Source organism: Protopterus annectens, chromosome 5.part0 (genome assembly GCF_019279795.1).
Source record: "Protopterus annectens isolate FY-2018-M chromosome 5.part0, PAN1.0, whole genome shotgun sequence".
Lineage (NCBI taxonomy): Eukaryota > Metazoa > Chordata > Ceratodontiformes > Protopteridae > Protopterus > Protopterus annectens.
Window position 1 is genome coordinate 47,956,618 of NC_056735.1, and position 26,364 is coordinate 47,982,981.

Sequence of the window (26,364 nt, forward strand, 5' to 3'; positions counted from 1 at the left end):
GTCCCTATACAGTAAATACAATTATTATAGAGGCCAGCCAAAATATGATCGTCTCTCCTTCAAAGGTGGTATAAACACTAAATATTAAACGATAACTGTAAAATACAAAGTACTTGACTAATACTTTGTGACTAATGAACAAAAACAGGTATCTGTTGACATTGAGCATTTCTTGTAAGTTCAGTGTTAGATGTATTGGTCACCCTTTCAGAACTGAAATAAGCAAAAACTAGTAAATTATATAAGCAACTACATCCTGTTTCCAGGTCAAAGTTTTCTACTATTGCTATGCAATGGAGGATCATCATGGCAGCCTCCAACAAAGGCCAACATAAGAAACAAATAATATTCTGTCACAAACCATCAAACTCCCAAACTCTAGGTGACCTGTTGGAAAAATCCAAAAAAATGGACACCGAACAAGCTCCAACTTAATTACATTCATGTTAATTGAGGAGAAAAGTCAAAATGTGACTTGAATAAATACTTGTATAATAAGGCTTAGGTTTCTTGTATGTATTTGATATTTTGTCCCTTTAAATATGAAGGGAAGCTTTGCTGGCCATAGCATTTGAAATTTTATATTTGAACCTAACATGGACTATAGTAATTTTGTAATTCCTCTATGAAAACAGCTTATTAGCTTTGGCAGCTTTCAACATTGGTTGGACATCCTGATAATTTAATACTTTCATGCAAATGTGTCTAGGATATTTTGATTGTGACCTATGCAATGAGCTCTTACAATCATTATAGTTGATATTGTTTAGGGACCATTAAGAAGAGCAGCCAAAATGTCACCAACAGTTGGAAAAATATTAGTCACAGCAAAAGTCTCTGGTACTCCTCTTTTCAAAATATTATTCCTCATGCTACTGGTACGTCCTAAAGTTTTTCTTCTCTTGTCAGTATTTCAGAACTTGTGAAAGTTTTTATCCATTTTAAGTATTTTATCCTGACAGTTGGATAATCAAGATTCTGACCAAATCTAGTCTTGGAGTAAACTCATTTATGGCCAGATTGATATTAAGTTGATGTAGAATATTATCTACCACTGTTTGTAATGGTTGTAATTTTGACTTCAAATCTGAGATTGATGACAGTTCTAGCTTTGATTTAATTGCTGTAGACCTCTTCTTTATTTGGATTGTTGCCACAATGCCTTTTACATGAAGATTCTTTTTCTGGTGTAATTAATTGCAAGACCTTCATTTTGATGGTTGAAGCTTCCATTTGGTTGTTTTCCTGAGCCATTTTGCATAGCTAGTAAGTTGCAGATATATGTATATTTTAGACTCAACTTATTTGTTTTTGTTTCCTTTCCAGAGATCCGAGCCTGTCAAAAAGATGTGATGATGGTATTCAGCCAACTGCAAAACAACAAGGTATTTGTGTAGAGCACTAAATGCTTGCTAAACCCTCTTGCAAGATGACCAATATCAAATGGATCAGTAAGTATTGAAGACAATTATTGATTAATCAGATGTTGCTAGTCATGTTTTAACACTATAGGGTTGTCTTTTGATTTCAGGATGAATCGGGAACCGTAGTGTAACTGACCACCCATCTTGAAAACCAAACAGCTTGCCATGTTGAGCTAAAGAGAAAAGGAGCACTGTCAAATGCAGAACAAGACAGTTCACTAAAGGCAATGTTGAGATCCAATAAGCACAAAATTGTCACAAACAATTTCATTGTTTACCCCACCCCCATTACACAAAGTCAGGACCCCTTCAAAAGCTGTAAAGCATAAAACAGACTGATTTGGCCATTTATGGGCCACATTATAACTAAGAACATTTATTACTGATGAATGCTCAAGATTTACAGTGGTAAAACCAATACTTTGCACACCCTCACATGTATATCCCAGTTCTTGACAAAAATATATATCCCGAGAATACTGAAGGACCAATAATAGCCTAGCTTTTAAGTAACAATCAGCATAAACTGAAAATAGTAAGTGTCTACACTCTAGCAGTCTGCCTATTGTAGAGGAAAAAAGAATGCACCTGCTCAGCTTGACTATCACGTTGGACTTCCCTGTAATATGCATTGCTATTAGAAAGCAGTTGGATGAAATCACCCATTGCCACACTTTGAGACCTTCTTGAGACAATGGGTAGGATTTGGTTCCTCTCTGTTTGTTGATGTACCAGACGACTGACATCTGCCTGTACTGCAATTTTCCCCAAAGGGAGAGCATTCCGGAATGCTTGTAACACTAACATCACTGCTCTCATTTCTTGGACATTTGTATGAACTTTGGCCTCCTCAGGGGGCCACTTACTTGGACTGTCTTCCCCATATAATGGCCCCCACCCTAGCTGAGAAGCATCCGTGGTTACTATGGCCTTGGGCTGAGGGGGAATAAATGTAGAATGTAGAACCTGGGCTAAATGAATCCACCATTTTAGATCTCTCTTGCAGATGTGACTGATTCTTATCTTGTATGACATAGGTTAATAAAGGATGGACCACTAAGCAGCTAACATCCATTGCAGAATTCTCATATAAAACCTAGCTAGTGGTACAAATGTTATAGCTGCTGCCATCAATGCCAGAGCCTGAAGGACCAGTCGGGCCAAAATTGAGGTGCTGCAGATTATCTTTCTGACTTGATGTCTTATAGTCTGAACTCTCAGTAATAGAAGGGAAGCAATGGTTGTCTTTGTATTGGAAATTGCTCCTATAAACTCTAAAGTCTGAGTCAGCTGCAGAAGAGATTTGTCTTAGTTTATGGTCACCCTCCAGATGAAAGCAAGTCTGGAGGACCTGGTCTCTTGCAGATGAGTTGATGCCTGGTTGGAGCGGTAATGAGCCAATTGTCTAGATATGAAAACATTCAGTCCTTGCAGTCTCAGATGAGCTGCTACTACTGCCATCACTTGGTAAACACACTGGGGGCTGTGGCAAGTCCAAAGGGTAGTACTCTGAATTAATAATAACTGGCTCCCAGCCGAAAGCATAAATATCTTCTGGACTGCCTGTTCATCTATATGTTATGATACATGTCCTAAAGATCTATAGAGCACATACAATCATCCTTGTCCAGAAAGCAGAGAACGGACTAAATGATGACCATCCAAAACTTGGTTCTTTGAATTGACTTGTTTGGTTTATTGAGATCCAGAATTGGTTTCCATTCTTCTGTTTTTCTGACACAAAAAAGAACCTTGAGCAAGTTCCAGATTCTGTCTGGTCTGGCGGAACCTGCTGGATGATTCTTTTCTAGCAGCTTTTGTATTTGAATTGCTGCTTGTTCCCTCTGACTGGGTGGAACATCAGGGATTTTTCTTGAAAGTGGAGGTGGAAGGGAAAAAGAGTATTATATATCCTCTAGAAATAATCCTCTACACCCAAGTATCTGTTGTTATATCTAGCCAAGCTCTCTGGTGCAGGGATAATCAACCCCCGAAAGGTTCCAGAGGTGTGCAATCGGGCCTCCTTTCGGGAGTACTGGTAGGGTTTTCAAAGAAGAAATCTCCCTGGTTCTATGGGCCATTTCTGCCACATGGATGGCAGTGTCCATTTAAGTTCCATCTACTGCTGGGGGATCCTCCTCCATATGTGTCCTGGAAAGCAACCCAAGACTTTTTGAACCACATTTGCCAACCACCTTGCTGATTCCTGGAAAAGGTTAGTTGAGGGGGTGGAAAAACAAACTCCCATGACAGATAGTCTTTCCATCCTTCTCATATCTGGATAGAGTGCCCTTTACCTGGGGCCAAATAAAGATGTTCCATCAAAAGGGGCATTGATGAAAGCAAATTTGAAAGGCTCTGCAAACTCACAAAGGTGCATCCAAATATGTCTACTTATGGAAATGCTTAAACCCACTGCTCTTGAGGCTCCCTCTGCTATGTTTGAGATCAACCTCATGGAATAAATGGGTATGGACTGAAGAGTAGCTAGCTGAGAAGTTAGAGAGGCCTGAACTTCTTCTGAAACAGCACCTGAAAGGGTATTTGATAACTCCTTAATCAAATCCCCCTAATTTGGTAAAATGTGCCAAGTAGTTGAGACCTCAGTGCAAAAGTGGATGCGACATATACACACTTCCCAAATCTGTGCATTGCTTGTGACTCCCTGTTGGGAGGATGGACAGTGGAACTTCCTTCAGCTAGTTCCTTTTTGGTGGCCACTGCAATGATCATGGCCCAACAGGAGCTCCCTTACTCCAGAACTGCCTGTCTACAGGTGGTGCCATTATCCTATCTATTCTCCAAGGAATGGGTTCTGTGGTGTCTGGATCCTTCTATGCCCACCATGATGGCAGTGGGTGGAGTCACCCAAGAGGTAGAGGGACCAGTACCAAAAACCTCTAGCATAACAGATTCCTCAGATGTCAGGTTACTGGGCATCCAGTCACCTAAGGATTTCCAGGATGTCTCCAAACAAGACATCTTCAAGTGGTGACCATGGGGACCCTTCACTCCCAAAATCCATATCCTCATGAGGAAAGGAATCAATGTGCTTCCTCTTGCATGTCCTCTTCTGTGGACGTCCTTAGTGGAATGCTCTGGGGAGGTATCTAAACAGGAAACTACAATTCATTGAGTGGTTGCCTGGGGCTTTTGTACTGGATGTCCCAGTGGAATAAGATGGTGAGGCTCTGAGTGCTGGGTCATCATGATGGAAGACTTTGGATCTGAGAGGGAAGGTTTTATCAGAATTGCTGGAGCAGAAAACACCCTCTCTGCAGCCTCAAAGGCCAAACAGCCTGGAGAAGAAGAGGACATCGGACCAGAGAAGACACGCTTTTGGATCGTAGCCCCTTCCCACTCCGAGTGCAAGACCTCCAAGGTGGAATCCAGAACCAAGCTGTCCAGTGCCGACCCTCTGAGGTGGCTCTGTAAATTTCAGTCAAATGCAGCACCACGGACCTGACAGACAGACTATAGCTCTGGGAGATCTCCGGATCCCAAAAACTGCAGCTCTCAGGGATAACTTCACAAGAGGATAAGGAATTCAGAACTGAAACTGACAGATCCAGACAACTTGGACTCTTGACGCTAAAGTGGTAGTCAGAGGAGGAACCTGTAAAGGGGGAGTTGAAGACATTTGGATCTCCTGACCTGGAGGGGTAGACACCAAGGGAACTCCGATCTGTCCCTGCACTAAGAGGATCTTCACCAGTCTCTCCATGTTAGGCTCCTAAAAGAATAAGCAGGAAAAAGTAGATGGAGATCTGAGGCAATCCAAGGAAGGTGAAGGTACTCTATCTGGAACAGGGTCCAGGGAGGGACAGTAACTTTCTATAGGTAATGAAAAGTTATTTATGAAGTTGCTGCTACTGCTAGAAGTAAAGTCTGATTAATGCACTGAACTTTGCAGACTATTAACTTTTTCAGTACTCTATTAGCTTTTGCAGTTACTAATAAAATAACTTATCTATGTAACAGACATGTACGATACTGTTACAGTTTACAGCTTTTAATGTACCAGGTTTAGTTTTTTAATGCATGTACGAATGATAGCTTTTTATTCTCCATTTACCTCAGAACAAATGTGTTCCTCCATGTACCAGATATTACAAAAATCAGATCTACCCCACCATTCAGTCACTGTTCTTTTTTATACACTTTTTATGAAAGCAGTATTTTGATGTTAATTGCCTGAAGTTATGCAGTCTGTTCACTGTGGTCTATTTCAAGGTGAATTATGTGACAATCGTAAACTTTTAGGCAGTTATTCCTGTTAGGAAAGTGTCTCCGACCAGTACGAAGTTGTTCATTCCTGCACCTGGGTGTCTTATCTGCAGTTCTCCTTGAAACTTGTACCAGGCACAGAACATTTGTATTACAGAGAAGGATGCCAAACTGTGCATATTTATAACTAAGAAAAGTCTGTCCCTTTTGTGCATATATGCCAGCAAGCAGAAATGTACATGCTTTTAAATGTCTATAATTTACTATCTATATTCTAACAAGCAGAAGTATACATGCACTATTATGTCTATATACACACACATATATATATGTATATATAACAGTTCTCCCTTTTAGTTTTAAAACACAAACATACATTGATATATATTCTTTTGTCAGATCATAATTTTCATCACGGTTTACAGAAAACACATTAGGAAACAAAACCTTTAGTTTTTTTTTTTTTTTGGATACAAGTTAAAATACAGTTGCATATAGTAAATATATTGATAGCAAACATTACTACCAGAACTGGACGTAATAATCCAGTCTAACAACTTTTTCCTTTTAAAAGCCATCTTGTAAAAATGTCCAACTAATTATGAGCTGCAACTGCTTTAATTTTTTCTGCTAACTTGATTAGCTTATTTTGTGCGGTAACAGAATTTAATTCATGACTTAGGATTGCTCTATTAACCTTTCACAATTGCTCAATTAGAGGTTTACTTTCATTTAGAACTATACAGTGATTCTAGTGAAAATCCTACATTAATGCTCATAGGTGTGAAGTAGGCTAATAGCCCTGGAGCCTTTACAAGCCTAGCCCATAGGGTTACCCTGGCATTGTGCCACCTGACCTTAGTTCCCAGAGCCTGTGTTGAGTTCAGCCACTGGATTGATCCCCGGGGTGAATTTTCCCATCCACTCAAGATTTCTCTTGAAGAGGGCCAGTGAGGTGCTTTGTTTGACATGTATGGGAAGTCTATTCCATAGCATGGGCAGTCTCTAAGTTATGAACCTGTCCCTCCAGCATGTTCTGTTGATTGTGGTAATGAGGTTGATGTCTCTGGAGTGTGTGGTGCAGAGGGATTGAGATTTCTTTAGATGTAGCATTTCTAACAGAGCTGGGTCAGACATGGCTTTGTAAGTCAAGCAGAGATCGCCTCTAAGTAGGTGATATGAGACAGAAAATAGTTTTTGGAGTCGGTCCATATAGGACAAGTGTTTAAGGCCTAGGATCCTCTTTGTGAGGTACTTTTGTGGCCACTCCAGTTGTTGCAGGTGTCTTGTGAGGTACATGCCAAATGGGGCATTGTAGTTGATGATTGGCCTAATGAGGGAAGAGTAGAGGGAGACAATGACCTCTTTCTTCCTGGATGGAAAACCCTTAGTAATAAGATGTGCCACATGGAAGGACTTTCTGATCACAGTGGGAATGTGGTGGTCAAGAGAGGTTGCTATCAACCTGTGTTCCCAGATCTCTTATAACACCTTCTGTATTCAGTGGACTACCACCGATATAATTCATGGGAACTGGGTTTTTCCCAAAGAGGATGACATATTTTTGGCATTGAGCTTAAGGCCATGGTTCTGACACCAGTCGTTGGTCTCGGGCCTTTCTGCAGGATGTCAACATCACTTGGGGAATTAATAGCTCCCAACTTGCAATTGTCTGTGAACTTGGTCAGCCAGAGTCCATTCATGATGGCCTGGACTTCAGAGTAGATACCAAACAGGAGAGGATCCAGGACCGAACCCTGTGGGACTCCACTTGTGATTGGTCTGCAGTCTGACTTGGAATCAGCTACTTTCACACTGTGGGTTCTGTGAGCCAGTTTGCAACCCCATCTAGTGATATATGGGTAGATGTCTAGCTTAGTGAGTTTTTCTATGATCCTGGCTGGGGAATGGTATCAAAGGCCTTGGCCAGATCAAGGTAGGCTGTATGAACCACCTTGCCTTCATCCACAGCTCTGGTGACTGACTCAAAGAAGTCAACCAGTTTGAGCAGGCATGATCTACCCTTCACAAAACCAAACTGTGTGGGATCCAGAGTTTGGAGATTCCCTATATCCTTGCTTATTAGGTCCACAATGATGCGTTCATAGCTTTGCATGTCAGGCTAATGGTGTGATAGTTCCCAGGGTCTGTAGTCGCTCCTCCTTTGTGGAGGGTTGATTGTAGCAGTGTGCCATTCAGTAGGGACAAAGCCTGAGGTGAGGCTGTGATTGAACAGGGTACACAGGTGAAGTGCCAGTATACTCTATAGTTCATGTAGAACACAGCCAGTGATATTGTCAGGTCCCATAAAAGCTGTATTCTTGGACTTGGACAGTGCTGATTTAACCTGTGCAGCAGTAATACTGGGTGCCTGGCAATCTACTGGTATTGTGATTGGTCCTTTGGGGGGTAAAGCTGGCACTGAATCTGTCAGCCAGTATATTGGCAATATCTGTTGGCTTGGTATAAGAGGTACCATTGTGCAGTTGCTTACAGCAAATCTGGGTATTGCATTGGAGATTCTTTACATAACTATAGAAAGCCTTGTGGTTGTCTTTTATTATCTGCTGCAATTCTGTTTTCATAGCTAGCTTTAGAGGATTTGATGAGGGATCTCAACTTTTTGTTGAGGCTGATAAGGGAGTTTTTCCAGTCTTGGGACTCCACTTTATTCTGAATCAGTTTCTTCCTTCTGTTGTGGAGTTTGTTTATAGCAGGGGACCACCAGATTGGATTCCTTTTTTGGGGGGAGAGCATCTTGGTTCTATTGGGTGTCGAGATCCATGCATTTGTGTATGTGTTTGTACTGTGCATTGGTTTATAATTCGGTGGTCATACAACTATTCTCTATTTGCATGGGTGCCATAAAGTTAGCCACCTCTGTTTTTAGGAGCCCAAAGTTAGCTTTGGAAAAGTTTTTCTTGGGGGTTACTTTTGTGGCAGAGGGGAGGGGGTGGGTTGTGGATTTCCAAGGTGTTTAGTTTGTGGTCAGATCTAACCAGGGAGGAGTTGACTACTGCTATAGAGCAAGTCACCCATGTTAGTAATAACCAGGTCAGGGATGCTGCTACCTCTAGTGGGGGTAAGAAAGAGCTGGTCCAGGGCATTAAAATTAATGAATTCCAGGAAACGTGGGGCAAGGGTATTGGTGGGCAGCCATGGTGGTGCAGTGGTAAGCATTGTCACCTCACAGTAAGTTCTCTGGTTCGATCCTCGGCTGGGACGCCTTCTGTGTGGAGTCTGCATGTCCTCCCTATGGTCGCATGGATTTCCTCTGGGTGCTCCAATTTCCTCCCACATCCCAAAGACATGCTGTAGGTGGATTGGACACTTTCAATTGGCCCTAGGTGTGAGTACCTTCCGTGGAAGGTTGGGCACCAGGCTGGCAACTCGACACTGTAAAACTCTGCCAATCAGGAGCAGACAGGTGATCTGCTGTGGTGATCCCTAACCAGAAAAAGCCAAAAAAAGAAGTTGGGCAAAGGTATGGGTACATGAGTTTTCCCAGTTAATGGAGGGATAATTGAAGTCACCCAGTGTGTGTGTGTTAAATTGGACCCCAATATTCTCCAGGATGTTTGGGAACGTGGAATGCACATCTTGTGACATAGTTGGGACCTATAGCAGGCTACGACCTGAATCGCTGTCTTACACAATGTTAGCTGCACCTGAAGTATCTCTGATGCGTTAGGTTGGGCTCCCAGTCCAGGTGTGTGCATCTTTATGAATATGGAAACACCACGCCTTTGGAGCTTTGGTCCAAGTTCTGGGACCGAAAGTTGTGGAATGAGTTATAGCCTGGTAGTGCAGGGGTGCTTTCTGCTGCTTTGAACCAGGTCTCTGTTAAGGTACAAATGTCAATGTTCTCCATTTTAAGAAGTTCTCCGAGCAAGTGCATTTTGAGATTTAGACTTCATGTTGAGCAGCATGCCCCTCAGATTGCATGTTTTTAGCTGTTATGGTGATGATTTGGTCTTTGGAACACCGCCAAAAAAGGCACTATACGAGTGGCAAGAGCCTTGGCCGGTATCCAGAAACCCAGGACTGACAGCTACATGCCATCTCTGGCAAAGCAGAGGTCTGTCAATCATGTCATCCCAAGCAGACAGATACTGGATCATTGACGATGCTTGTGGATTTTATTGCAAAGGCATTACAGCCTTGTTTTCTGGAGTAAACACGTGTGTCATAAGACCATATTAAATGGATAAGGTTCTTGAGACAACCTACCAAAGGGCATGGTTTAGTAAATGCTAAACTTTGATTTGTTACAATACATACAAACTGTGGGCATCTCCCTGAACATTCTAAAACTAGAAGGTAAAACTGTCTGTTTAGACAGATTTACAGAATGTTGTAAAAAGCATGGTTCATATACAGGTGAGTGCTGACCACACACACCAGTCCATTAGCTGTATTAGTGCAATGTTTAATTTTGTGAGTTCTGTTTTGTAAATCAGTATAATTTCCCTCTATCTGGAGTAACCAATACAGAGAATGGTGGGCCAAAAACTTGTGGTAAAACTACAACTTACATTACTTTTGAAGTTATTTTTCCTGTACAGTACATTTGTGCAGACTGTTTGCTGTCTATACATTTCAATCCAGTTAGTACTTGGGATCCATTTTAAACAGGATTTTCTACACATCCATTACTACACTACTTTTATTTACACCAATTTTTTTTTTGCATTTCTATATACAAACACTGAAGTACATTTAGTCATGTCTACAAATTTAGTGATATTTAAGTTAATAAAAAGGCAAGGTGGTCTCAAAAATTACCGAGTCATTAATAGTGTGGTGCCCTTTTCCCTTGTAGTATGGCAGCATTTTATTGCAGCATAGTTTTGTAAAGATACATTTGCTTTATGTTGTGAAAGTTGAATGTATGCTTGACTTCTGGCTGTTTTCCAGACCGTGACACTCTGGTCTAAGGAAAGGTTTTTAACATGACCTTTTTCTCCCTCTTGGCAAGACAAATTACCTTGGGTTTTATTTATGGCATCATGTACTTGGTACAACTTTAGTAATATTACTTCTTTATACTTGTTTTGCTGGAGATTCTATTTCTGGTGCTATTATACAATTACAAAAATTAAGATATTGGTTTAACACTTGCATAAAACAGATCTAGCTAAATAAAAATCTGCCTAAGCAGCAGAGACCTCCAAAGCAGACACCCAAGCAACCGCTACCCCAAAACAAAACACGTGCAACACATAGCTCACAAAGCCAGTGTGCCGAACAGTCACAGCCCTTAAGGCTAAACAACACACCTGATACACTTGTAATAGGTGACTATTGTCAGGCACACTGACGTCCCACTCACCAAGCTGAACAAGAAGGTCACGGTGAGCTGCCTGTCGGGCGCTAGGATCAGCCACATAACACAAGCACTCAGGTCACTCCAAGGCAAGTACAAATATGACTCAATCATTGTCCATGCTGGTGTGAATGACCCGAGACGTAGCTCCCTGGACTACATGAAGAGACAGAGGAGCTCACTGAGCATGTGGCCCAGGCCGGTATGACCCTGACCTTGAGTAGCATCTTACCCTCACCAAGAATGATGCCACAATATGAAGACAAGATGATCAATTTTGACAATTGGCTTAAGTATTGGTGTCATTCAAAGGGGATCCAATGCCCGTCAGCCTGGGATAACATGCTCAACAAGCCACGATGCTTCGCTAGGGATGGCTTGCACCTGTCAGCCCTGGGCTTTTGGATATTGGCAAAGGCTCTTGCTACCCCCATAGTGCCTTTTTTAGGCAAGGCTCAAGAGACAAACCCACCTCCATAGGTATCACAAGGGATAAGAAACTAAGAGTAATGCTACTCAACTCCAGAAGTCTAAACCTCAAGATGCACGCACTTGAAACTCTCCTTAGCATGGAGAACATAGATATCTGTGCAGTAACAGAAACCTGGTTCAAGGCTTCCGAGAGCACCCCAGCACTACCAGGTTATACCTCATATACCATGCTTTTTGGCCCCAAAACTTGGACCGAACCACAAAAGGAGGGGGGAGTATCAATATTCAAAGATACTCACACCTCCAGGTTGGTGGCACAGCACGAAGCATCAGAGACCATCCATGTGCAACTAACAGTGGGTAAAACTGCCTTCCAGTTTATAGCCTGCTACAGACCACCCTCCCAAACCCAGGAACCCCACTCGGCCTTCCTGAGAACACTGAAAAATATGAAGGTCTCTCCAAACACCATTATACTGGGCGACTTCAACTACCCAAACATACACTGGGAGCATTACTCTAGCTCCAACACCCTAGCCCAAAGGTTCCTAGAATTTATAAACAAATGCTATGGGACAACTTACCACTCCCACAAGAGAAAACATACTGGACCTGATCATCACCAACATGGGGACTCTATGCTCCAGACCAGAAGTGTATCCCTCACTGGTAAGATCAGACCATAAACTAATCTCACTGGATATCCACATCCCGACCCCACCTCCTGCCCAGAAAACCACAGTGAAAAACCTCTAAAGCAAGTTTCACACTCCTCAAAACAGAGGTGGAATCCTTCAAAGCCCCCAGGCCTGTGGAAAATACAGCCCAGACCGCAGAATCCTTTATAAATGCGTTCTATGAACACCTTCAGGAATGCATGGCATGCAATCCCAAATAAAACCAAGACCAAATCCTCCAAAGGCAGACGTCCTGTCTTGTGGACCCCAGCCATAAACAAACTATACAATAGGAGGAAGCTACTAAATGATGGTGCAAAATCCCAAAAAGGGAAGGCATCTCTGATCAGTATTAGCAAAAACTACGGGCACTCAATCGTCCAAGGCCAGCTTAGAGAGAAAAATTGCACAGGACACCAAGGATAATCACAAGGCTTTCTTTAGTTATGTTAGGAACCTGGGTGGGAATTCCCAGATATGCTCAGTAGTCCAAAATGACAAGCTGACACCGAACCCACAGACATTGCCAACATCCTAGCTGACAGGTTCAGTGCAAACTCCCCACCAAAAGGGCAAATATCTATCCCAGCAGAGTGCTGCCCCCCTGACATCTCAGATGCTCAGGTAAGAGCCGCCCTCTCCAAAGCAAAAAAAACACAGCAATGGACCAGACGGTGTCCCGGGCTGCGTCCTACACAAACTCCAAGAGCTAAATCCAAACATAACTACTGTTCAACCTCAGCCTTACTACAGGATATGTACCCAAAGAGTGGCATACAGCCGCAGTGGTCCCTCTCCACAAAGGTGGTGCCTCAACGGATCCTGGAAACTATCACCCCATAAGCCTGACTAGCTTGGTCTGCAAAGCTATGGAAAGGATCAGCATGGACCTCAAAGATATTGGGGACCTAGACACTGGATCCTACCCAGTGCGGCTTTGTTAAGGGCAGATCCTGCCTCTTAAACTTGGTTGATTTCTTTGAAACAGTCACAAAGGCCATTGATGAGGGGAAGGTGGTCCACACAGCCTACCTGGACCTCACAAAAGCCTTAGATACAATACCCCACTCTGGCATTATAGATAAGCTCACCAGCTTAAATATAAACCCCTATGTCACTAGATGGGTTGCAAACTGGCTCAAGGACAGAACCCACATGGTTAGAATTGCTGAAGCCATGTCAGACTCCAAACCAGTTACAAGTGGCATCCCACAAGGCTCAGTCCTGGTAACTCTCTTGTTCGGTATATATTTCTTGGAGGTACAGGCCAACACGGAAGGACTGTGGCTGACCAAGTTCGCAGATGACTGCAAACTGGGTGCCATAATCAACTCTCCAGCCGACACAAGCATCCTCCAAAAGGGACTCAGAAACAGACAACTGGTGCCAGAGCCTCAAGCTAAATGCCAAAAAGTGTATAGTCATCCCCTTTGGGGAAAAACAAAGTGCCCACAAATTACCACATAGGTGGTAATCCATTAAGTACAGAAGTAATTAAGGACCTTCGGACCCAAGTTGATAGTCTCTCATTTGACAACCACATGGCCAAAGTGGTTAGAAAAACATTTTGTATAGCCCATGAAGGGATTCACATCTAGATCAGGGAAGGTAATCGTGCCTCTTTACTCATCCCTCATCAGGCCTATAATAGAGTACAATGCCCCTTTTTAGATGTACCTTACCAGACATCTGCAGCAACTGGAAAGACCCCAAAAGTACCTCACCAAGAGGATCAAAGGGCTCAAACAGATGCCATATGCTGCCCAGTTAAAGAAACTCCAGCTCTACTCAGTGGCATACCGCCTGTTCAGGGGCGATCTGTGCCTGACATATAAAGCCATGTCCAACCCGGAATTAATGGACATGCTGCACCTCAGAAAATCCAAATCCCATAGAGCTACACGCTCAAGAGACTTGACCTCAGCACTGAAATAAATAGGACATGCTGGAGGGACAGATTCATAACCCAGAGGCTCCCTTCACTCTGGAATAAGATCCCAGTCCAGGTTAGGCAGAGTCCCTCATTGACTCTCTTCAAGAGGAATCTTGATGAGTGGATGGTAGATTGTAGGTTTAACCAGGTATCACTTCTGTGTCACTGTTAGAGGCACAGTATACTAACCTCGAAAAAGGGCATAGCAAAATTAATTTAAAATGGGTGGCGAAAGCCAAACACATTCTGGCTAGGCTTATAAATGCCCTAGGGCAGAAAGCCTAGTATGAACCTATAAATATATAGGTTCATACTAAGCTATCTTCCCTAGGGCATTTATAAGCCTAGCCAGAGTTGTGTGGTTTTCACCACCCCTTAGGTTGAAGAATACTATACCCATTAGTTTGCTGTGCCTCTGTCCAGCAGTGATACAGAGATGATCCCTGGGGTAAACCTACAATCTCCCATCCACTGGTCAAGATTCCTCTTGAACAGAGCCAGCAAGGTGCTCTCTCACATTGACCGGGATTCTGTTCTACAGCATAGGGAGTCTCTGGGTGATGAATCTGTCCCTCCAGCACGTCCTATTTATATCCGTGTTGAGGTTTAAGTCTCTTGCTCTTGTGGCTCTGGTGGATTTGGATTTTTTTTTAGGTGGAGCATGTCCATTAATTCCAGGTTGGACATGGCCTTGTAGGTCAGGCACAGGTCACCTCTGAGCAGACGGTATGCGACTGAATAGAGCTGGAGTTTCTTCAGTCGGGCAGCATATGGCATATTTTTGAGCCCCTTTATCCTTTTGGTGAGGAACTTTTGGGGTTTTTCCAATTGCTGCAGATGTCAGGTAAGATACATTCCGAATGGGGCATTGTACTCAATCACTGGTCTGATAAGTGAAGAGTACAGGGGAACAATGACCTCCCTTGATCTGGATGTGAATCCCTTCATAATCAGGTGGGCAATGTAGGTCCTCCTAACCATTTTGGCAATGTGGGTGTCAAAAGAAAGGTTACTGGCAACTTGGGTCCCCAGGTCCCTGATAACCTCTTCTGTGCTTAATGGATTGCACCTCTTCTGTGCTTAATGGATTGCACCTATGTGGTAACTTGGGGTTACCTTGTTTTTACCAAAGGGTATGACTACACATTTTTTGGCGTTTAGCTTAAGGCCATGGCTCTGGCACCAGTTATCTGTTTTTATGAGACCTCTCTGAAGGATATCTGTCTCGGATGGATTTTCAACTATGGTGCCCAGTTTGTCAGACACAATCCTCCTATGTTTGCCTGCACTTCTGAAAAGTAGATGCCGAACAAGAGGGGGCCCAGGACTGAGCCCTGTGGGACACCACTTGTGACCAGCTTGGAGTCTGACTTGGCACCAGCAACTCTAACCCTGTGGGTTCTGTCCTTGAGCCAGTTTGCAACCCATCTTGTGACATATGGGTTTACATTTAAGCTGGTGAGCTTTTCTATGATACCAGAGTGGGGTATTGTGTCGAAAGCTTTTGCAAGGTCAAGGTAGGCTGTGTGCCTTACCCTCATCAATGGCCTTGGTGACTGTTTCAAAAAAGTCGATAAAGTTCAAGAGGCATGATCTGCCTTTGACAAAGCCAAATTGGGTAGGATCCAATGTCTGTAGGTCCCCTATGTCTTTATTTAGGAGTTCCATTATGATCCTCTCCATAGCTTTGCAGACCAGGCTTGTTAAGCTTATGGGGCAGTAATTACCAGGGTCCGTAGAAGCACCGCCTTTGTGGAGTGGGACCACAGTTGCCATATGCCACTCTTTGGGTACATATCCTGTGGTAAGGCTAGCAGCCTTATGTGTGGGTTTAGTTCCTCATTGAGTTAGTGTAGCACATCCGGTCCCATTGATGCGGCGTTTTTAGCTTTAGAGAGAGAGCAGCTCTCACCTGGGCATTTGAGATGATTGGGAGACTACACTCTGCTGGGATAGATATTTCCCCTTTTGGGGGGAGGGGAGAAATTTTCACTGAACCTGTCTGCCAGTATGTTTGCAATGTCTGTGGGTTCAGTGATTTTTGTATCATTTTGGACTAATTCTGAGCATATCTGGGAGTTTCCACCCAGATTTCTAACATAGCTAAAGAAGGCCTTATCCTTGGCAATTTTTCTCTCAAAGTTGGCCTTGGATGATTTTATGAGTGATCGTAGTTTTACTAGTATTGATCAGAGATGTCTTCCCTTTTAGGGATCTTGTAGTAGCTTTCTCCTCTTGTTTTAAAGTTTGTTTATGGCTGGGGTCCACCAGATCGGGCGCTTGCCTTTGGTGGAAAGGGTCTTGATTTTATTTGGGATTGCTTGATCCATGCAATCCTGGAGGTGCTCGTAGAAAGCATTTGTAAGGGATTCAGCAGTGTGGGTTGTGGTTTCCAATGGCTCAGGGGCCTTGAAGGATACCACACCACTGGTGAAGTTGGCTTTTGAGAAGTTCTTCACTGTGGTCTTTTTTGTTGGGGGTGGGGGCGGGATGTGGATCTCCAGTGAGATTAGTTTATGGTCTGATCTCACCAATGAGAGATATACTTCCGGTGTGGAGCATTTTGTCCCCATGTTTGTGATGATCAGGTCTAGTATATTGTCACCTCTTGTGGGAATGGTGACAAGGTGTTCCATAGCATTTGAGTTTATGAACTCCAGGAACCTTTGGGCTAGGGTATTGGGGCTTGTAATGTTCCCAGTCTATGTTTGGGTAGTAGAAGTCACCAAATATGATGGTGTTTGGAGATACATTTATGCTCTCCAGTGTCTTCAGGAAGGCTGTGTGGGGTTCCCGAGTTTGAGGCTGGCTTGTAACATGCTACAAACTGTAGAGCAGTTTTGCCTATGGTTAATTGCACTTGAATGGTCTCTGATGCTTTGGGAGTTGCCACCAGCCTGGAGGTGTGGGTATCCTTGATGAATATGGATACACCCCCTCCTTTTGTGGTACGGTCTGGGTTTTGGGGCCGGAACGCATGATATGAGGTAAAACCTAATTTGTTAATTTGAAATGGTGATATTTGAAATGGTGACATTCAGCTTAGCTAGGAGAGGCTGTCCATGTGTGTCATAATAATGGCAGTCATACACCCTACTTTACCATCTAATTTATAAGCATTTTTATTTTGCTGGATAAAAGTTTTTAAAACATCTGGGGAATAATAAAAATCTAATAGCATCTAAAGGCATGTGTCCATACAATTAGATTGTGCTGTGTATGCCAACTATTTTTAAAATTAAAATGTTTCTATCTTGTCTAAACTTCCTGAATTCAGTCTGTCTTTTAGAAGCTTGAATTCTATCAGTTCACCATGTACATCGTCCCCATGTTTTCTGCTTTGCAGTAGCTTTATTCCTCTTTTGTAAAAAGGGTGAACAAAATGGAGATTAACAGATTTGACTGCTGTTCTAACTCTGAAATTAACATGTTACATGTGGTGACATAACATCTGGAAATAATGCAAGAGCATTACCCTTTTCTGCTGCTTTATCAAATGTTTAGTCTGCACTGTTTTATGACATTGTATACAGAAAGCAGTTTCACATGACTCAAATATTTACTGTTATACCACAATTTCTGTTTAAGATGCCAGTCAAATGTTACTACTCATTTACTTAATGCACGTATGTCAACTTACCCCAGTAAGGCTTTACATTTAGGGAACTAATGAAAGGACAAAATCCTTTTAATCCAGCAACCAACTTTCAGTCCAATACAAGTTCAAGTGTAAAACTCAAGATAATCACAGTAAAACATGATGGAAAATGACATCAGATCAGTGTCCATTGAGCACACGATTGCTTTAAGGGCCACAGCAATGTACTGTGGTATTCTGCCTAACAAAAGTGAAACACCGGGTACCTACATTGATCTTTCATGAGCATTTCAAAGAAAGCAGGATTCTTACAGAAAACATTTCTATAGTTTTAGATTTACAGCATTCCAATTAGAATTGGAACCAAGTTTGTGTGTTAGGCCATGTTCCAATCTTTAATGCATTCTCTTACACACTCACCATTTAGAGAGTGCTCCTACATCTCCCATCCCAACCCAAGTGCAAAGACATGCTTTTGAGAAGTGTAGTCAAATTCCCCACGTATATGAACATATCCACTTCCTTCTTCACTCATGTTGCCCCCCAAAATATTACAACTATGGATTGGTTAAACAGCAACTATCCCCAACTGAAGGGATAGGATGTAAAGTGAAACTGTTGATCTGTGAAAGAATCTGGTGACAGCAAGCCTGCTGCTTACACTGCAAAGATAATGTCAAACACCTAACCAGAAAAGCTAGGAGTAAAAGGTCAATTACTACAAGCAGCAGTCTGCAGGAATACCATGAATATAAACCAGTGATATAATTGACAACTATGCTTCCATGGGGCATACAAATTTAAGGCCACCTATCCTTACTCAGGTGTACGGGCTCAAGCTCCAAAACCCGGTAATCATGAGCACTTGCCCTACTGCAAACATTGGGCTGCCCTACTGCAAACATTGGGCTGCACTGGAAATCTGAACTTCCAAAAATCAAGCTCAGTGTAAAGTTTAATCTTTCAGAGAAGGCATTTACATTTCTACTAAACTGAGTAGAAACTACTAGTCTTTAAAATGGAAAGGTCCTGCTAATTGTAATTTGACATGCATGGCAACCTAATAGGTGGCAGTGTTGGCAACCTAATAGGTGGCAATGTTGGCTGGAGGGAAAAAAAAAAAAAAGTGACCCTGATCCTTTTACAAGAAGCTCAGAACCAGCTCCATATTTAATGGAAGCAATTGGTTTTAAAGTATAAATCCCCCAGATCTCATTTGCCGCTTACAGAGCTTGGACGTGGTCTCAACATTGGCTGGGCTAAGTACTATATTTATAGTATCTTTTCCCATCAGAAAATTTCTCTTTCAACCCAAAAGCTGTTTTAACGGCTGTTTTTTGTGTACGAGTGTGTCTCTTGGTATTTTATTGATTTTTACTTTAAAAATTCAAATTCCTGTCAGAGAAAGTTCCTTTCAGTCAGAGAGGCCTTCCCCTGTTCTAACTACTTTAGTGGTTGTGTGTGGGTCAAGTACCCGTTTGAGTTAGAGAGTCTTGACTCACTAACTTGCTTTCTTCCTTTTTTTCTTACTGTATAAAAAAAAAAAAAAAAAATCTTTTCAGTATATATATATATATATATATATATATATATATATTTTTATTTGTTGACATACTTATTGTATCTGTGTCCAAAGCTGTTTAAACTTTACTGTTACTTCTGATTTTACAGCTATGTCTAAGGAACATAAACCATCCGGTTTTAAGAAGTGCACGAGGTGTGGGTTTAAAATGTCCATTACGGACGACCACTCCTAGGTGCGTCTATTGTCTTGGTGCCAAACATCTCCAAGAATCCTGCAGTGTGTGCCATGCGTTTTCCTCTCGAGTCCTCCAGGAGAGGAAAAACAAATTAATCCTTAGAGGATTAATCAAGCCTTCTTTCGAGGAGGCTTTATCTTCCTCTCCTTCTTCTAAGAGGAAAGCGTCGGCTCCGACCAGTCGGAACCGACGGCTAAGAAAGGCAAGCAGACTTCTCCATCGGCTCCACAGACTTCGGAGCCGAGGTCGGAACGGTCTGCCTCTATGCCTCCTACCTCGACCCCTTTGGTTTCGGAGCCGAGGTCTGGAGCATCGAGAGGCGGGTCATCCTCATCGGCTTCACTGATATTGGAGCCAATAAGGGTCATCGGCTCAGACACTTCCCCCTCGGAGCCGAAGTCTTTATCGGAGCCGAGAGAAATTTCGGTGAAGGCTTCCTCGGAGCCGGTCCCCGGGCCCTTCGGAGCCGATGGAGAAATCGGTTCGGGCCCGATCGGTATCAGAGATCTTCCAGGATGTCTGATTCGGACAGGGTACTCCTTAGACTCTTCCAGTCTCCGGTGTTCCAAAAGATGGTTTCGGCTCCAGCCCATTTGGCTTTGGAGCCGATGGTCCACTCCCTTACAGTTCCTCCTCCAACAGCTTCGGCACCGTTGGAGCAGGTGTTGGTGGAACCAGTGGAGGTTCCAGGGTCAGACCCGACCCTTGCTCAGACTCCGGCTCCTGGGTCGGAGTTCAGTGCACGGACTTCTTCCTTCGGCCCTGGGGGGGGGGGGAGGCTTCGGGATTGATGCCTTTGGTCCCAAGTCTTCCTCTTGGTGCGTCGGCGGCAGGAGTACCGTCCACTGTCGTGGCCACGGAGGGGGGACCTTCCCAGGATTCTGGTGGTCCCGCCTTCAGGGCAATGAGGAGTGCTCTAGCCAAATCTTCTTTGGCCATCTCCACGGTTTCCCCGGCTCCTTCCCTACTCTTGGAGACTGGGTCGTTGGCAGTTCCCCTGTCAGCAGACAGCGGAGCCCCTGGGCCTCAGGTTACCCCCCCTCCTGGAGGTCCTTCTGAAGCCTCTTCGGATGAACCCCCCAGGAAGAAATTGACTCCCCTGACGAGTCTTTGACATTGACACCGATCTCGATGATGCAGAGGGGTCCCCCAAGTAGTCCTCGGATGATGTCTCCTTTGCAGACATCCTTGAAGCCCTAAAACAACGAGGCAGCTGGCAGTCCAAACCTCCCTCTGCTGATGAGTTGGTGTTCCTGAAGGCCTTCGGGGCTCAGCCCTCCGCCACCTGGGTGTCTCCACCCTTCGACGAGCTCTTGGATTTGATCTGTCGAAGGGCGTGGGAACACCCGGACTCTGTGGAACCGGTGCCCGCTCATCCAAACAAATTTCTTTCAGCACCCCCAGATAGAGAGTTCCTCACGAAAGGTGTGGCTGTGGATGCTATGGTGGTGGCATCTGCTACACAGCAGGATGTAGCAGAGGCTTCTACATCCGTGTATCCTCCTAATAAGGATAGGAGCATGGATCGGTACGGCAAGCGCACCCTTAGTTCAGCGGCCTTTACTTTGAGGTCTCTAAACTACCTAATGCACTTTACGAGATTCCAGAGGGATCTGATTAAGGAGCTATCCGATACCCTCTTAGGTAACCTGCCTGAGGAGCTGGCCCAGACGGTTGGATCTCAGCTGGCTACGATGTTATCCATCTCGAACTCGTCCATGAGGCTCATCTCATATGCGGCCGAGGGGGCGAGTAGAGCGGCGGGTACAGGCATTGCGCTATGGCGACAAGCCTGGCTTCACCTGTGTCATTTTGCGGAGGCCTTCAAGTCTTCATTCGCCGACACCCCATTTGATGGGTCCTCCCTGTTTGGGCCCAAGGTGAAAGACACACTTACCCGCTGTGAACAGGAGGGCAAGACTCTTGACTGCCGTAAGGGCACGATTTTCCACTCCTTTCGGCCTTATTCCAAGGCTAAAAGAGGAGGGAAGATGTGGTTCCGGAGATCGCAGAAGTCTTACCCCTCTCAAGAGGAGGGGAAAATCAGGAAGACGCCATCCCAGAGGCGGCAGAGGCCCCCACAACACCGCGAGTCCTTTCGTGGCTCCTCAACTTTTCATAGTCCCTGAGGGATTGCCCGGCTGTGCTGCTCCGGAGCCAGTCGGGGGTCATTTTTCGAAGCACCTAAAGGCCTGGAAAAGGATCACTCAGGACCGATGGGTGCTTTGAATTATCGCCGGAGGTTACTCCATCCCATTCTGTTGTCCCCCCCCTCAGTCCAAAAGAATCCCGGACCCGTCACCCAGTCAACGGGATACCGCAGCCATAGAAATTTCAAAACTGCTGCAAAAAGGAGCCATCCAACCGGTCCCCGCAGACCAGATCGGATTAGGGACTTACTCAAGATTCTTTTTAGTGCCAAAAAAGACCGGGGACTTGAGGCCCATTTTGGACCTAAGCAACCTAAACAGTTCAGTCAAGAAGTCCAAGTTCCGAATGGTCACAAACCATTCTCCCGCTGTTGGAGAAAGGTGTTTGGATGTGCTCCATAGACCTCAAGGATGCGTATTACCATATCAAAATACATCGAACGTCCAGGAGACACTTGCACTTCAGCCTAGGAAGCAGTCATTTTCAGTTTCGTGCGCTGCCCTTTGGTCTCACCACAGCCCCCAGGGTGTTCACCAAATGCTTGGCAGTAGTGACTGCTCACTTGAGTCTAGGATTCCAGGTGTTTCCGTACCTAGACTGGCTTCTGCCACCTCAAAGCATCTACTTCTACAGAGCCTGCAGGCCACAACATCACTGGGCAATTCCCTAGGAATCACCTTCAATTGGCCAAAGTCTGTGTTATGGCCATCTCAAAGGATAAAATTCATAGGGGCAGAGATAGATTCAAACCAGATGCGGGTCTATCTACCTGCAGACAGAATTCAGATCATACAAAATCAGGTTCGAGCCCTACTCCCCAAGTCCAAAGCCCCAGCCAGAATGGTCTTGCAACTATTGGGATCGATGTCTGCCACAGTTCTGCTAGTTCCCTTGGCAAGGTTACACATGAGAGTCCTCCAGTGGCTTCTCTCAACTCAATGGTCCTTTCAGGAACTCCCTCTCAATCATCTAATATGGATCACAGAATCTTGCAGACGAGACCTTCGCTGGTGGCTAGTGTCTTCCAATTTGGATCAGGGACGACCCTTTGCTCTTCCTCCTCCGGCAGCCACGTTGACCACGGACACCTCCCAGACGGGGTGGGGGGGGCATTCCCTGGGCAGGTCAGTCCAGGGCAAATGGCATCCGGAAGAGACCTCTCTCCACATCAACATCCTAGAGATGAGAGCAGTACTCCTGTCCCTTCAAGCCCTTCACTGTTACCTCCCTCAGGGCGTAATTGCTGTTCACACGGACAAAATGTCAGTTGTCTGGTACCTGAACAAGCAGGGAGGGACCAGATCCTATCCTCTTTGCAGAGAAGCGATGAGGGTCTGGCAATGGGCAATCTCAACCAATCGCTTCCTAGTGGCAACTCACATACTGGGAAAATCCAATGTCGTAGCCGACAGGTTGAGCAGGACCATTCTCTCTCCTCACGAGTGGTCTCTGAACATAACTATTACAAGACATATTTTCAGCGAATGGGGAGTTCCTTGTTGCGACCTCTTCGCGACTCCTCTGAATGCGAAGTGCAAGGATTTTTTCTCCCTATCCCCGGCTCCGGGGAAGAGCCCCATGGACGCGTTAGAGTTCCTCTCTTACCCAAGGTAATTCAGAAGGCTTCTCTTAGGGAGAAAGATGATCTTAATTGCTCCTTACTGGCCTCATCAAGTCTGGTTTCCCTATCTTCGGAAACATGCTCTGGAAGGTCCATGGTTCCTGGACCAGATCCCAGACCTACTGACTCAGTCGGGACTACTACACCAGTCCCTACACACATGACGGCCTGGCTCCTCCTCTTCCAACCATAGTCAGGAGACATACACTAGACCCAGAGGTAGTGCGCAAATTGTCTTCAGCCCACAAGTCGACTACGAAGAAACTTTATTCTAGCAAATGCTATTTGGGCTCAACTCCGGGGCCTGGACCCCATTTCAGCTCCTGTAGCAGAAGTACTTAAGTTCCTAACCTCTCTTTTCAACCAAGGCTCTTCTGTTTCTACCATCAAAGTACAATTGGCAGCAATTTCTAACTTTCATGAATCCATAGACCCACCTTTAATGAGCAACAGGTTGTGTAAGACCTTCTTGAAAGGTGCTGCTCTATTAAGACCTCCAGTTTCTGGTCCTGCACCTCCATGGGATCTGGATATAGTATTACGTGCCTTGACTTCTTCCCCCTTTGAACCGGCAGCTACCTGTGATTTAAAGTTTCTATCATGGAAGACAGCTTTCCTAGTGGCAATTACTTCAGCCAGAAGGGTTTCAGAACTTCAAGCTTAGTCAGTAAAACCTCCGTACTTGGTTTTTCATCCAGACAGAGTTTCCCTCAGACCGAATCCTTCTTTTGTTCCTAAAGTCTGCTCTACTTTATGCTTGCAACAGTCATTAGAGCTCCCAGTGTTTTTCCCAAAATACTCCAATGAAGCGGAATTTATTTTCCACACACTAGATGTCCATAGGCAGTTACGTTTTTATTTGGATAGGACCAAACAGTCAAGGAATACAGATCAGTTGTTTGTGTCCTTTGCAGAAAACAAATTGGGCAACGCAGTCACAAAGGTCACTATTGCCAAATGGATCAGGGATTGTATTACTCAAGCTTATATTTTTTCCAATGAGGAGCTTTCCACCACTGTCAAGGCTCATTCTACAAGGGCTATGGCTACTTCAGTAGCATTTCATTCTAAGCTTGCTATTGGTGACATTTGTGCTGCGGCTACATGGTCTTCCCCGCATACTTTCATTTCTCACTACAAATTAGATGTGGCATCTAGAGGACAAGCTTCATTTGGTTCCACAGTGCTCAGGAGTGTTTTCCAATGAGCCACCCGGGATTTAGGTGCTAGGGATGCTGTCCCATCATTCAGAACGTAGGCGAGATCAGATCACATAACATCTTTTAGTTATGTACTCAGCATAACTGCAGATGTTTGGGATCCATCTCGCCTACATTCCTAATAACCCACCCTCCTTCCCCCTTCCTTGGAGATCAGAGGATATCAGAAGGTCCGAATCCTGTTGTTTCATCTTGAAACATCTAACAATGTTATATAAACAAGCTGTGCATGTGTGCATGAATGCGGACAAACAAGATCTGGGGGATTAGTGGTGGTGCATCCTGGGATAAAGAAAGCTCAGCCAATAAGAGGCCTCGCTCTATAGCATAAGCGTGCTGAGTCAGAGCCGAGGGATCTGCTCCGAACCCATCATTCAGAATGTAGGCGAGATGGATCCCAAACATCTGAAGTTATGGTGATTACATAACTAAAAGATTCTTACTGTTCTTCTATCTGAACATAGGTGTCTAATTTAATAATGGAGGGGTCTACAGTACATTCCAATTCCTTTTAATGATATCTACTATCCTTTTATTGTAATTAGTATATCTAGTTGTAAATGCAACTTTAGATCTGTCAAAAACTCTTCTAGGGACATAAAAAAAAAGTCTCTAGAGCCAGTAGATTTAACACGTGGCTTAACCCCATCTTGATTTGGTGCATTTATAACCAACCTCTTCATGGCTTACCATGGTGCCAGTATATCCTCTCTATAAAGTCTTTCCATGGTTTCGAATTGTTCATGCTTATCTGAATAATTCCTACAGATTATTAATTCGCATGTATTGGCTTTTTACTATGTTTGAAAATACAAAACTAGGATGCATACTGCTATAATGTAACAATGCATTCTTCCAACACGGCTTCCTATATAGAGATGTGGAAATACCACCTAAAGAATCCTTGGTAATGGTTATATCCAAGAAGACAATCTTTGTATAAAATGACTCCATTGTAAACCTAAAAAATATAATCAGTAGTCGTCTCAAGGTAATTCACAAAGGCCTTCAACATATCTATACTACCATTCCAAAATAGTATATCATCCACAAAATGTCTATAAAGAAGCATGTGTGGATAGAGTGCACTGTTGAATAAAAACATCTTTTCCCAGTAATGCATCACAAGATTTGCATAGGAATTTGCACATGGGGTGCCCATGGTGTCACCCCATTTGTGCATATAATATATCCTGGAACATTAACATTGTTGGATAAGTATTATCTAGTAGAGTACAGATAAGCATCTGTTCTTTACTGAACCCCTCTGTTGAGTTCAGTATCTCTCAGCCTCAATACCATACTCATTCGGAATGGAGGTAAATTCTTGACAGAGTCACCAATATACAAGGAGAAAGCAACTGTTGCGTTGTGTCCTTGGAATAAAATCAGTTTTTTCGTGGTGGTCCTTTTCTGTCTTCTGATTTGTTTATTTTATCTCTGGAGTTGGATCTTTGGACGGCAGCGTTACCTCCATTTATTTTAAAGGAGATGTTACGTTTGTAACATTACTACAAAAAAAAAAAAAAAAAAATTTAAAACTCTGGCTCAGCATGAACTACTGGACCCAGGAGATTCTACTGAGATACTTGCTAGTTCTAACCCTGCAGCAGTCTGCTTCCTCAGTGTTAACCATCTCCAACCTTTAAGTCCCATTCCAGGATCAGACTGTTTCAACTCTAGGTCTGTATTTAAATTAGACCAGAGTGCTACTGACCCACTCCAAGGTCTCCACCCCCTTACATGGAAGCAAGCTACAGATCCTCACTTCCCAGTCTTATAATCTCATTGCATAACAACCATCCTCTTTTCAGAGATGTACTAAAATGGTTTGCTTTCTAACCAGTTAGAATAATGCAGCTTCTCCCTTCTACTACTTGCTTAGCAGCATTCCCAATTTTCCTCTCCAAAATCAAGGCAACTGCCTGTCAAATGTCACAAGCAGTCCTCTTAACCCTTGCACACAAAAGATGGAGTGAAAGAGGCCCTTTCCTG

The 26,364-nt window shown here is 43.9% G+C and overlaps 1 protein-coding gene across 1 annotated transcript in view; it reads right to left on the minus strand.

The window, feature by feature from the left end:
• The window catches only part of LOC122802477 (enolase-like), a 101,431-nt gene that overhangs the window by 69,459 nt on the left and 5,608 nt on the right, over positions 1-26,364 (minus strand). The window lies entirely within an intron of this gene.